Source organism: Mus caroli, unplaced genomic scaffold (assembly GCF_978045245.1).
Source record: "Mus caroli unplaced genomic scaffold, Mus_caroli_1 scaffold_7, whole genome shotgun sequence".
NCBI classification, from domain to species: domain Eukaryota; kingdom Metazoa; phylum Chordata; class Mammalia; order Rodentia; family Muridae; genus Mus; species Mus caroli.
In genome coordinates this window covers 61,904,208-61,916,140 of record NW_028227262.1, presented here as the reverse complement: position 1 = coordinate 61,916,140, position 11,933 = coordinate 61,904,208, and positions in this window count along the sequence as shown.

The window sequence follows — 11,933 nt, the reverse complement described above, 5'->3', positions numbered from 1 at the left end:
CTGAGCTATCTCTCCAGTCCCCCTAATTCTAGTTTTCATAGGCCAGTTTGCAAACATCACTAAGATTTGGTAAGCATTAGTAAGATGAGATCAATAGTTAGGAAACCATTCGTGGACATAAATTCCCTGTGGTTGTATCAGAACTTTGACCTAGCGTGTTAAGATTAATTAAGCTAAACTAATTGTAAGTATTCTTCATAGATTTTCACATAAAATATTTTACAAAACCATTTTCTTATCTTTAACCATTTATTAACTATGTGCTCTATATCTTTTACATTTTAATGCCTTGATTTTTGTATATAATTATATATATAGTCGTTGGTTTAAAGACTAATAGTAATTTAAAATTAAAACTTAATAAAGCTTATTTCAAACACAGAAAACATATATCTTGTATTCCAGATGTTTAGCAGTCATACCTACAGAGCATAGTTGTCAATAATCACACTGAAAAACTAAATCACTTTCAAACGTTTGTATAAATCCTTGTATATACCAACCCACATACACGTACCATCTTAAAATCTGGCCTCTAAGAGCGCCCTCTAACCCTAGCAGCTGTCACAGGCTCACAGCACATCCGGTTTACATATATGTTAACATCAGGCTGCAGCACATCAATGACAGCACATTGAAATAACATGATCACATTTAACCAATTAGAATGCAGGCAGGCATGGCATGCTCCTAACTGGGCGAAGAATGTGGGTCCTGGATGGGAGCTTCACTATGTAAGGCAGGTGAGCTGGGCATTGGGTAGGTTAGTTTGGTCCCCAGCTCTAACCTCACCACTGAAGCAAAGGTAGGGTCAGGAAGAGAAAGAAATGTGGCTGCAGGCATTCCTGCAGGCTGGGGAAGCAGTTCCGAACTCTGCAGACTGCATATAGATCATATAGATTAGCTTTTTAAAATATATACGCGGAAGTCGTGAGGTTTGCAGTGAGGGGAGCTTCCAGTGTGCTTATCATGGTCGCCCCTGGGTGGGTGGAGATAGACTGAGAGAAGCTGAAACTAGCTTTGATCTAAAGTCAGCCTGGGGTAACTGCAGTGGAGGCGTGCTGGGTTTCTCCGTGGGAGAGCCACTTGACAGAGCCCATCTCATGACCTTGCTAAAAGCCACCATCCCTCAACATTCTCTCCTGGGGCCCCAACTAGAGGCCAGTGTTGCACCAATAATGACTCTAGTAGTTTCTAGTAGTTTCTAGTAGTTTCTTCGCTGTGGTGAAGCACCATACCCAAAAGGAACTTGAGGCGAAAGAGTTTATTTGGCTTAATATCCTGAATCACAGTACCCTGAGAGACGCCAAGACAGGAACTCCGCCTGGGAGGGAGTCTTGGAGGCAGGAGCTATATGGAGGCCTTGGAGGGCTCTTTACTATCTTGTTCCTTGTACTTGGCTCAGCCTTTATTCTTATAGCACCCAGGGCCACCTGCTCAGGGGTGATACCAACTAATGTGGGGCAGGTCCCTCCCACATCAATCACTGATTAAGAAATCGCCCCACAGGTTTACCTACAGCAGGATCTTATTGAGGCATTTTCTCAATTAAGGTTCCCTCCTCTCAGATGAGTCTAACTTGTGTCAACTTGACTTAACACTAGCCAGCACAGGTGGTGCTGCACCTGGATGGTGGTGTGGGTTTGTGTAGCTCAGTTTTGGAGATTTCAGGTATCTTCCCAAACCCAAGCAGGTTGAACCAAGTCACGAACACTGGATGTGCACTGGTTCTTAAATGATTATTTACTATACACTGTAGCTGTCTTCAGACACACTAGAAGAGGGCATCAGATCCCATTACAGATGGTTGTGAGCCACCATGTGGTTGCTGGGAATTGAACTCAGGATCTCTAGGAAGAGCAGTCAGTGCTCTTAACCGCTGAGGCATCTCTGCAGCCCAAATATCTTATGATCTTCTGATTGTGCGGTTATCACTGATTTTCTCTGCAGAAGGGGCACCCGAGCAGAAAACCCTTTCTGGTTCTTCCTTCTATATCCAGGAGAGGCAGACCCACCCATCACCTGTGTACTGAAACATCTCTCACTGGCCCTGGTGCTGTGTCTATCTTTAGAAGTTCTAGGGAGATGTCACACACACACACATACACACACACACACACACACACACACTCCTTCAGTCTGATTTCTACCTGGAACCTTTGGCTTGTTGAACAAATCTTTCAGTCCCCTACCACATGCCTTTCTTTGTAATGGGCCCTCTTACTGCCCTCTCCAACCATCGGGTACTGAGGGTATGAACTTGAAAAAAAAAAAAAAAAGAGGAAGAATTGGTAGGAAGCATAGGGAGAGGAGATATGAAATAGGTAGGTCCCTCCCTGATATGTTCCAGTAGGAGTTCTTATTGTGTGTCTGTCCAGCCAGTCTTTGTAAGGAGCTCCATCTGGTAGAATACTTTGGGTTTACCAACAACAGTCATCACATGATAAAATACCAGCATGTAACCGCTTGATCACATCTTGTGACCAATAATACCCTTTACCAAAGCCCTGACTTTAAAACTCATCACACTGCAAGGTTTGAATGGAAAATGTGTGCCAGCAACCGCTTTGGAAGCTATCTCGGAATCCTGGTATCTGTCATTGCCCTTTGGACAATGGAATGGTACAAGTCATTCTTGTAGGTCATGGGTACTGATGGGTGATGCTAAGTCCTTCCAAAGCATTCTGGAAGAGCACCACGAAGCCTCCCATCACTGCTATCAGACACCGAATGCCCCGTGAGAGGAGATAGAGGGAGTGTGACAGGGACCGGCATGCGCACAGTGACTAAAATTAGTTTCCAATCTGAGTTCTCATTTCTGCCTTCTCTGGAATCATACACAGTTTTTCCCATACATGGTCCATTCTGAAAGAATCCCCATCCAGAGGTCTAAATGTCAACTACCCTGAAATTCTGATGGTGAATGAATGTGTAACTCTCTAAACAGACACTGTGGAATCTTGTCACCCTACCAGGAAGAAGCCAAGGAAAGCCATGGCCATATATTGGAGAATGGTCTTTGGTCTGGCCTTGTAAAGCGATGTTGCAAATGCAAGGGCATGCTCTGCAAACTGATTTCTACCCGGAATTGGAGTTCTCTATTTTTCCTCCTATCACATGTCAGCAGCCCCGTTTCCTTGGAGGTCAGAGTTAAGTGTTAGAAGCAAAATTAAAAGTTCTCCGGCAGCCACTGCTGAGAGACCCAGATGAAGTCAGGGTGCTCACACATTTCATGCCTGAGACTTTATAAGGTCCCTGCTCTGCCGGAGTGCTGTTCTGATAACCTTTTTCTTCCAAGTGTCAATAACCTCGGTGAATGTTTACTGATGCCCAGCTATTTTTATGATAAGAAAAAAGACGATACCAGTTAAGACCATATTTTACAACTATTTCTGACAGTGTCACTTTCCCTGACCCAAGGACTCAATGCTGCCCCTCTCCCTTCAAAACCCTTCCTCTTTACAGGTGACAGAAGTTATGAGCAATCACTTAAGTAGACCAAGGATCCAGGCAAGGTCCTTGGCACCACCCATGGGCTCACAATCTGCACAATGGGGAGCCTTAGGTTGGGCAGTCAGGTTCTGACAATAGGTTTTCTGCAATTCTGTGAAACTGGTTCCATGTTTGTTTGTTCTGTGTTCATTTCCTGGGGGCAAGTGAATAGAAATGTATCTACAGATTCAATTTCCAGCTAAAGTAGGGACAGCACTTTGCCACTTGAGCAGTCAGTACTCAGATACTTTAGAGAACCTCCCCTCACCCCAGGGTGGACCTCTCATTGAGAGACCTGGAATCCAGTTCTTATAGACCTGTCCTTCTATGAAATGAGAGTGTGTGTCCTGTAAGCACACAGCCTGAGCCCCCAAATGGGATTTGATTGGGACCCTGAAGAGGAGCAGCTAGGAGACTGTGGAACACTCGCTAAAGACAGAGACGACATTGTTACAAACATTGACCAAGGATTGTGAGGGAGCCATCAACCACGAGACATTTGTGTGGATGCTGTCGTTAGCAGCACTTCAGCAGCAGGAGGAAAATACTCCCTTTTCTGGAGAGATTTTTTTTTTCTCACTAGTGTGATGCAAGGGCAGTGAGAAAAGTAGCTCTGAAGGGAGCAGACACCCATCTTCTGAGAAGATACCTCCACTTTTCCCAGGCCCCCACTTCCATCCTCCTGCGTGTTCACTCCCAGGGAGGACCCCATCGCAGGCAGGGATTGTTTCCCGTGTTCATAGTCTGTGCTCCTGGGCATGGAGTGCTCAGCTTCCTTACTGAGCAGGCAAGATACTTGATACCACCTCTGTGGTTCTGCAGGGCTTGTGAGCTCTGCTCCTGACATTTGCTAGTGTGCTTCTTAGCTGTTGAAATTCAGTGACTATAGGGATGGCTCTACGCTTTTATATATACAGATATAAAAATAGAATAGTGAAGGTTCTGTCAGGGAATCCTTAGTTTTTTTTTTCCTATATAATATTAAATTCACTTGGGGGAAATTATATTTTAGAACTATCCAAAAAGTATTGGGATTTCTACATATCTTGAGTTGTTTCTCATGAAGATAATTAATTTCTCATTAAGTTATTGATAATTAGTTTTATTGTGAAAACTCTGCACCCAGTTTCTTGGGCCATGCTTTCTGAATTTCTACCTCTTGACTTATTGTTCACACCATCTCAATTCCACTCCAACGTTCCAAGCTCAAAACTTCCTCACCGACCACTCTTTAGACACAGGTTTTCCAATTTTTATCTGTTAATAAAAAAAATTTACTAGGGCCCGTGTTTCTATTCCTCCAAGCGTCTTCTCTGCCTCCAGCAAGCCCTTGGTCTCTGAGTCAGAATCCAAGTACTTTTACATGTTCCCCAGTGAGTATCTTATGGCTCTTCATTAAGCCTCAGTTCCTTTGGGTGCAGAATAATATTGCCTTCAAGAAACCATGAGGATTAAGAGGCCATGCATATAAATAGTCCAATGCACAGCCAAGCGCATGCAGTTGATGCTTTCTGTTATCGTTGTAGTGTCTCCACTCTTCCTTCTCCACACATTTTCACTTGCTTTTCTCAATAGTCTTACTTCCTACACCAAGTCCTGGGTGCTGGAAATGAGGTTTTTCAGCTTCTCTATTGCTTCAAAGGTGCAACAGTCACCTGCTCTCTTCACTCCCCTCCACGCCTCCTCCATTGAGTCAACTTCCTTGGGGGTACAGAGCATGTGTAATGTAGTGTCTGGGCTTTGAGGTTGAAGGGCTGGATTCAATCACTCATCTTCCTCTCCCTGACTTTCCTACAGCATCCCCTTCTGTTGTGTGGAGATGATGACAATCCTGAGGTCATAGGTCTGGAGGAGAACTGGATGAGACAAGCACAAAGCCTGGGTACCGGTGTGTGCCCCAGAGTGGGACTTGAGGGAATGGAAGCCTTCTACTCTTAGGTTGGCTGGCATTGGGTCATCTTTCCTGGCAGCCCCGTGCCACTGTGCACAACATAGTGCAGATGCTTGATGAACATTGTCGACTACGATAAGGGCTGCCTCTGGCTGAGGCTCAAGATTCCTGGCCTCCTTGGGGCTGCTTAGCCTCATCAAGGCTTCAGAGAGGACACATTATGAAGACGTGGGTGCTCTGGGTACTCATTCTGTTTCTGTGAAGATTTTCACCAAACATCACGTGGTCTGCTGATATCCTGGACCAGACCACACGGTGGAACAGCTGTGCTCTGGTTGGAAGCAGCCTCAAAGCTCAGAACCAAGGCACAGCAGATATCTCCATGTGTTCCCCCCTGAAATATTGCTTCTGTCCACTTAAGAAGAAAGACAGAGTTTAAAGTAAGCACAGAAAGAAAGTTGAGAGGTTCAACGAAACTGTCTTTGGATAAGGGGGAATGTTCCTTTCTAACTGGAGGAGGGTCTACCCTTACTGTCACATCTGCTACCTGAATGACCAGGATTCCTATAAGACAAGCTCTGGTCAGTATTCCTAAACACCATATAAAGAGAAACATCCAGAAATGGAACACTGATGGTTCCAACGGCACACTACCAAACAAATAGCATATCAACAACTGATATTCTGCATCACAACGCATATATTTACTGACCGCAGAGCACCCTCTGGGTACCAGCCTCCTTTCTGGATTCCAGGAAAATGCATTTAATTCCAGCATTCAGGAGGCAGAAGCAGGCAGATTTCTGAATTCGAGGCCAGACTGATCTACAAAGTGATTTCCAGGACAGCCAGAGCTATACAGAGAAACCCTGTCTCGAAAAACCATTAAAAAAAGAAAGAAAGAAAAAAAGGAAACATGAATGGAACACACGCCTGCCCTCAAGCTGTCTGTGTGATTTGAGAAGACGGACATTCTAGCCTTATCGAGTGGAAGCTGATGCAACTCAGAACTATGGCAACCATGCAACCGAGAAGGGTCACTCTTGTGTCTGGAATAATAGATTGAGAGCAAATTATGGAATCATTTTTATCACAGATTTGACCACTTGGTTCTATCACACACTGCGCTGGGAGGTTTCATCTTACTAAGCCAATGACCTCGGAGTAGCACCCTAGAAGACTCAAAGCAACCGCTGAAATCTTCATGAATAAAGTCGACCCCTCCCTCCCACGCACACATGACTGAGTGACTCAGGCATGGTTTCACTCTCTGGCGGCCTATTTAAGGAATTCTGCTGTTATCATGGACAGGAATTCCTCTTGGGTGCTGTTATCAATGCCAGCCCTTCCAAGTGGTCAGCAATAATTAATGACGAGTCTTAAACATAGCCATGATAGACCATTTGCTAATAATTCGGAGGCACTTGTGGAGGATCAAATACATGATCCTCTGGACACACACACAGTATTAAGTTGGATCAAAACCAGGTTACTTGAAGACCCTTGCCTAAAATCTACCTTGTCGCTTCCAGGTCTGCGTCCACACTGCCGCATAATCAGAGCCTTGTAGATCGCTTTAGAGCAGAACCTGACTTCTTAAGATCACCTTTGGGAGGAGGGGGATAAACTGCTCGGAAGGCACTGAAGACTCCCCCCTCCCCCCCAGAAGGCTGTTCTATCAAAGGATTTGTCTTCCTAAGGTTACTTCTTAAGGTTAAGTAATATTTTTTGAAAAGCCATAGTTTCCAGAGACTTCCCCCTTTACGCACAGCATTTAGCAAAGACGAGTCAGATTTAACTTGGACTCGATGCACAATGCACTCCAGCTCCTGCTTGATTAAGACCTTCGCTGAGAATCCTTCCTTTTTAAACTTGTCCAGTGAAAGTCATCAGGAACTCGGCTGCCCACAGATAAGACAGGCCCATTTATTTCTCCTCTTGTTTCCTCTCTTCCTGTGCAGAGTTAGAAGCCAGCCAGACTGACCTCTAGCCAGCTTTCAGAGCCCAGTGCTTTTTAATGACCTGGTTGCCCCCAGTGGATTGTGGAAATGGGAAATAGAGGTTAATTTGTGCAGTCCACTGTAGTGATGCAGCCTCAGGGGGTGGCACAGATCTACGGGAACTGAATTTTTTTATGAGGCCATGAGTCCCTTCTTACGGGTGCCCATCCTTCTGTAACAATACATGCAGCTTGGCTTGACCACATAGCTCTGTGGACAGGGATCACTGAAGATTCCTGGAAGCCAAGATGTCCCTGGTTCTTCCAAAACTTGTACATGCCGACTTTGATGGTCAACACGGTTGTACTTCATAAGAAAGAAAGAGAAGAAAGGGAGGTGAGGAAGGTGTATAGACTCCCATCTGGCTTGCTCCTAAGTGGAAATGGTACCCTGGAGATTGAATCTGAACGAGGAAATAAAAGAACAGCCGAGCATTTATTCAGCCTGGGGAAATGACCTCAGCAGACAGTACAGAGAGCGCTCTAATGTTTCTAACTCACATTATAACTCAGTTTTATTCCCTCAGAAACCAACCCTATGAACGATCAGCCTAACAGGAGTGGTTTAGAGAATTGGGGAAAATTAGCGACGAGGGTGTGGCTCCCAACTTTCTCCAACTACACATAACCCAGGCACTTCATCTAACCACTTGGACCTCAGGGGTTTCCCAAAAATGAGAAAATAAATGGCACCTTAGATACTGGGACTTGGGTTGTGAATTCAGAGTGCCTGGTAGGCAGGCTCTGTGTGGGCCCTGTGGTGATGGTGTGCTTGAAAAAGTTTGTCATTCAGAAGTGTAGGCTCTTGATGGATCCTGAGGAACTAATATCAGAACATCTTGAAGTGTCCTCATTTTCATCCTGACAATGGCTGCCTGCGCCTAGCTGCATCTCTTGAATTTTCTGTCAGCTGCTTTTGTGATCTGGGTGTGCCTCAGGGCTGAATGGCAGTTTATCTCCCTGGGAGTGTGGAATAAGCCCTTAACAGCCCCTGGTGTTAAAGGACTTGACTTATCTTGGTGGTGGCAGAGCGCCCTGCATCCCTGTCGCTGCTCTGTGTGCCGTTGCTTAGCGCAGCTGTCAAACACCTCGAGTGTGCTAAGAGCTTACTGATGGGCTGTCTACTCCAACCTCAGGATGTCCTGGTCGGTGGGCATTTTCATTTTTAGCTTTTTTTTTTTAACTTAAGAAGCATATTTGAAAAAGAAAAAAAAAAGGGAGTGTTTCCCTTAAGAACAAGGATGTCCGTTAAACTACAGGCGGTGTGCTCTCTTGACCCTTTCCTCTGGGCACGTGCTTCTGAAGGGATGCCAAGCATAATCCATGCGATTTAAAGCTCGTCCTGCACACTATTCCAAGGGACATCCCCATTGTCAGCTGTCTGGAATTCAGGCATACAATTTTTTTCTGAGACGTGACCTTCCTTTTCTCCTTTTTCTTTTGAGAAAGCCAGTGAGGAAAGTCATTCCTGTCTTTGCCATCCGCTAGGGTTGGAGCGGCGCCAAATATGAGGACAAAAGAGACATTCTCATGAGACTTCTCCCTGATTTCAGTTTCTCTTTTATAAAATCTGTCTATCTGAATGTTGTGTAAAGAATGGCATAGGTAATTGATATTTCCAATAAGTGATCCCTTATTGTTTATCAAATGTTTGTTGTTTCCTCATTGAGCTATGGTATCAGCTATTTTTGTTTTTGTTTTTAGTTTTTGGGGTTTTTTTGTTTTTGTTTTTGTTTTTGTTTTGTTTTTTGTTTTTCGAGACAGGGTTTCTCTGTATAGCCCTGGCTGCCCTGGAACTCACTTTGTAGACCAGGCTGGCCTCGAACTCAGAAATCTGCCTGCCTCTGCCTCTCGAGTGCTGGGATTAAAGGCATGCATCACCACCGCCCGGCTATTTTTTAACCAATTTTTCTTACTTGTAATCTTTCCCGAGGCTCTTTCTGTCTTTTGATCCATACCTACAGTGCAGTGTTGTTAGGAATGCCACTGATTTTTGACAGATCTTAATCTCCCAGCTAATTTCCCCACGTCTACAGGGATGTTTTCAATCTTGTTCTTCAGGCTCTCCTCTCTCTGGAGTCTTGGGGGTGGGGATGGGAGCAGAGATGTTCACCCAGAGCCCCCCAAATCAACTAACACTTGCTGGCAAGGACATTGATCAATAAAACCTTTGTTAGGAAGAAAAAGCATGGGCAATCTAGTCACAAAAATGATTTGATATTGTAGAAAATTTCGAGTCTTACCTACTTACTAGCCATTAACTCTATTCCTATGTTTGTTTTTGTAGAGTGGAATGCGTGTCCATACTGTCCAACATGACAGCTACTAGCTGTACTGATCAAATAGTATTGAATAATAAAAATATTTAATAGTATACCTATGGAAATGCCAGCAGTTGAAGTGAAGTGAAAATTAGATTAATGGAATTAAAATCCAATTCTGGCACTGCAGCTGTGGTTCAGAATCCAGTATCCAGGCATCTCAGGGGCTGCAGTGATGGATAGAAAGTTCTAGCTGACAGCACTCTTGAGCAGGAGGGTAGCAGATCAATCATGATAGAACGGGGTGGAACATGGGAAAGAGAGGTCTGTTAACAGCGAACAAGTAAAACATCGTATCTAGAAAACTGGCAACAATTTAATAGTGAAGATTAAGGAATAACAGTCATATCTGGGCATCCAACTCTGTATGTGTGTGTGTGTGTGTGTGTGTGTGTGTGTGTGTGTGTGTGTGTGTAACAATATCTATCTGCTGGAACCATAAAAGAAACACATAAAAATGAAATATTTCAACTGCTATATGCCAAAACAGACAAACCTACCATATAGCTTGTTAAGTGTTTTTATTATTACATGACATCTGAGATGTATCACAAAGTCTTAATCATATCCGAGTAAATAGCCAGAGTAATGTCTCGATCTTAAGGTGTGATTCAAGGAAGAATCGCTCCAAGAACCTAGCACCATCTTCAGGGGCTCCTAACTCCATTGTCCTCATGCCAGTCAGGGGATATTTACCAGCTGTGTTGTTTACAGTCTGACCATGATTCACAGGAATGGCGGAAATCATCAGGATGTTGTCCAGTGTATCTAATCTTGGGCTAAACAAGTCCTCTAAGACAATAAAGAAGTTCAACGCTTGATCCTTCCAGCTTGTAGAGTTGTGAAACTAAACACAGAAGAGTTTGCACCAGCTTAAAAGTAGAAAGTATAATTTGTCCTCTTTTCCCTAAAGTACTATAATTTTTATATAGTTGGCTTAGCAGGAAAAGTGACATTTAGCTCATGATGATTATAACACACTCCAAGGTGTGGGATGCAAAATGATAAGATCAGTTCATAATAGAAGAAAATGGAAACAACAGAAGCTGTGTGGGGACATACAGCTCCTTTGGAGTCAGGTGAGAGTCACTGGGAAGAGATTTCTAGAGAAACTTTCCTGATAAAGAGACGCTACCGCAAAACGAAAATGCATCACAGGCGCAGCAGACAGAGGCGATTGCTGTTTCCTGCATGCATGTACAGAGCCCTGCCTCTTCCTGGTCCATGCATCACCGGCCTGGTGCGTAAGGACCTTCCCTGAGGCTGTAATTCAAGATGGTGTAGGTAGTGGGCTGGAACTGCTCTCGTTTTCCTAGTAAATCGACTAACCAGCTGGAGATACGGACACGTTGTTGGAGAAATCGTCTAGCTCTTTAGCTTATTACCTTCTCTGTCACCAAACCAAGGGGAGCCAGTGAAATCTCTACTGCATGTTTTTCTGCATGGGGTGTGATGAGCATGTGTGTCTGTGTGTGTGTGTGCTGTCCTCTGACCTTTGAAATCAGTGCACCCCAGGAACTGGAGTGCAGCCACGTGTTCCAAGGTCCTGTGGCAGTTGCACGTACTTGCCTGCCATTCAGAATTGTGGAGTGTGCGTTGACATGTGTGTGTGTGTATGCAGATAGGCAGGTGCTTGTCCTGATCAGCACATGATACAGGAGGCTTGCTGTAATGCTTTCTGGAACCTCGTGTTAAAACACATCAGCAGTAGATGGGGCTGTAGGGCTGTGGGGCTGTGGGACCGTGACCCACCCATGTGTGCACCTCCTCAGGTTCGATCTATTTCCAATCTGCAATTGCCATATGCTACGTAAGCAGAAACAGCCATCAAAACACTGGATTTCAATCAACTGCCAGACAAGTAGACAATCAGCAGCTACTAAAGATAGGATCCTTCCCAAGACAGCTCAAAAATTACTGTAAAAATCTAGGGAAGGGGAGAAAGAATCCAAGGGTGACTAGAAACTTTGGAGGGGGTGAGAATGGCAAATGGGGATGCTTTAGCTAGCCTGTTAGGGAGAGAATAGAAAAGCTTAGCCAAGAAATTAAGCGGGTATCCGAGTGCACCAATGGTTTAGGCACTGTCCTCAGAACACACTGAAGGCTGCACAGGGAACGCACCGACCAAGCAGAAGAAATTCCATTATAATTGTCCCTGCAGGAGATAACCCCTTGGAGCTGTCTACAGAGCCACTGTGACAGCACCGTGCCTCCCGCTGCCACCAATTAG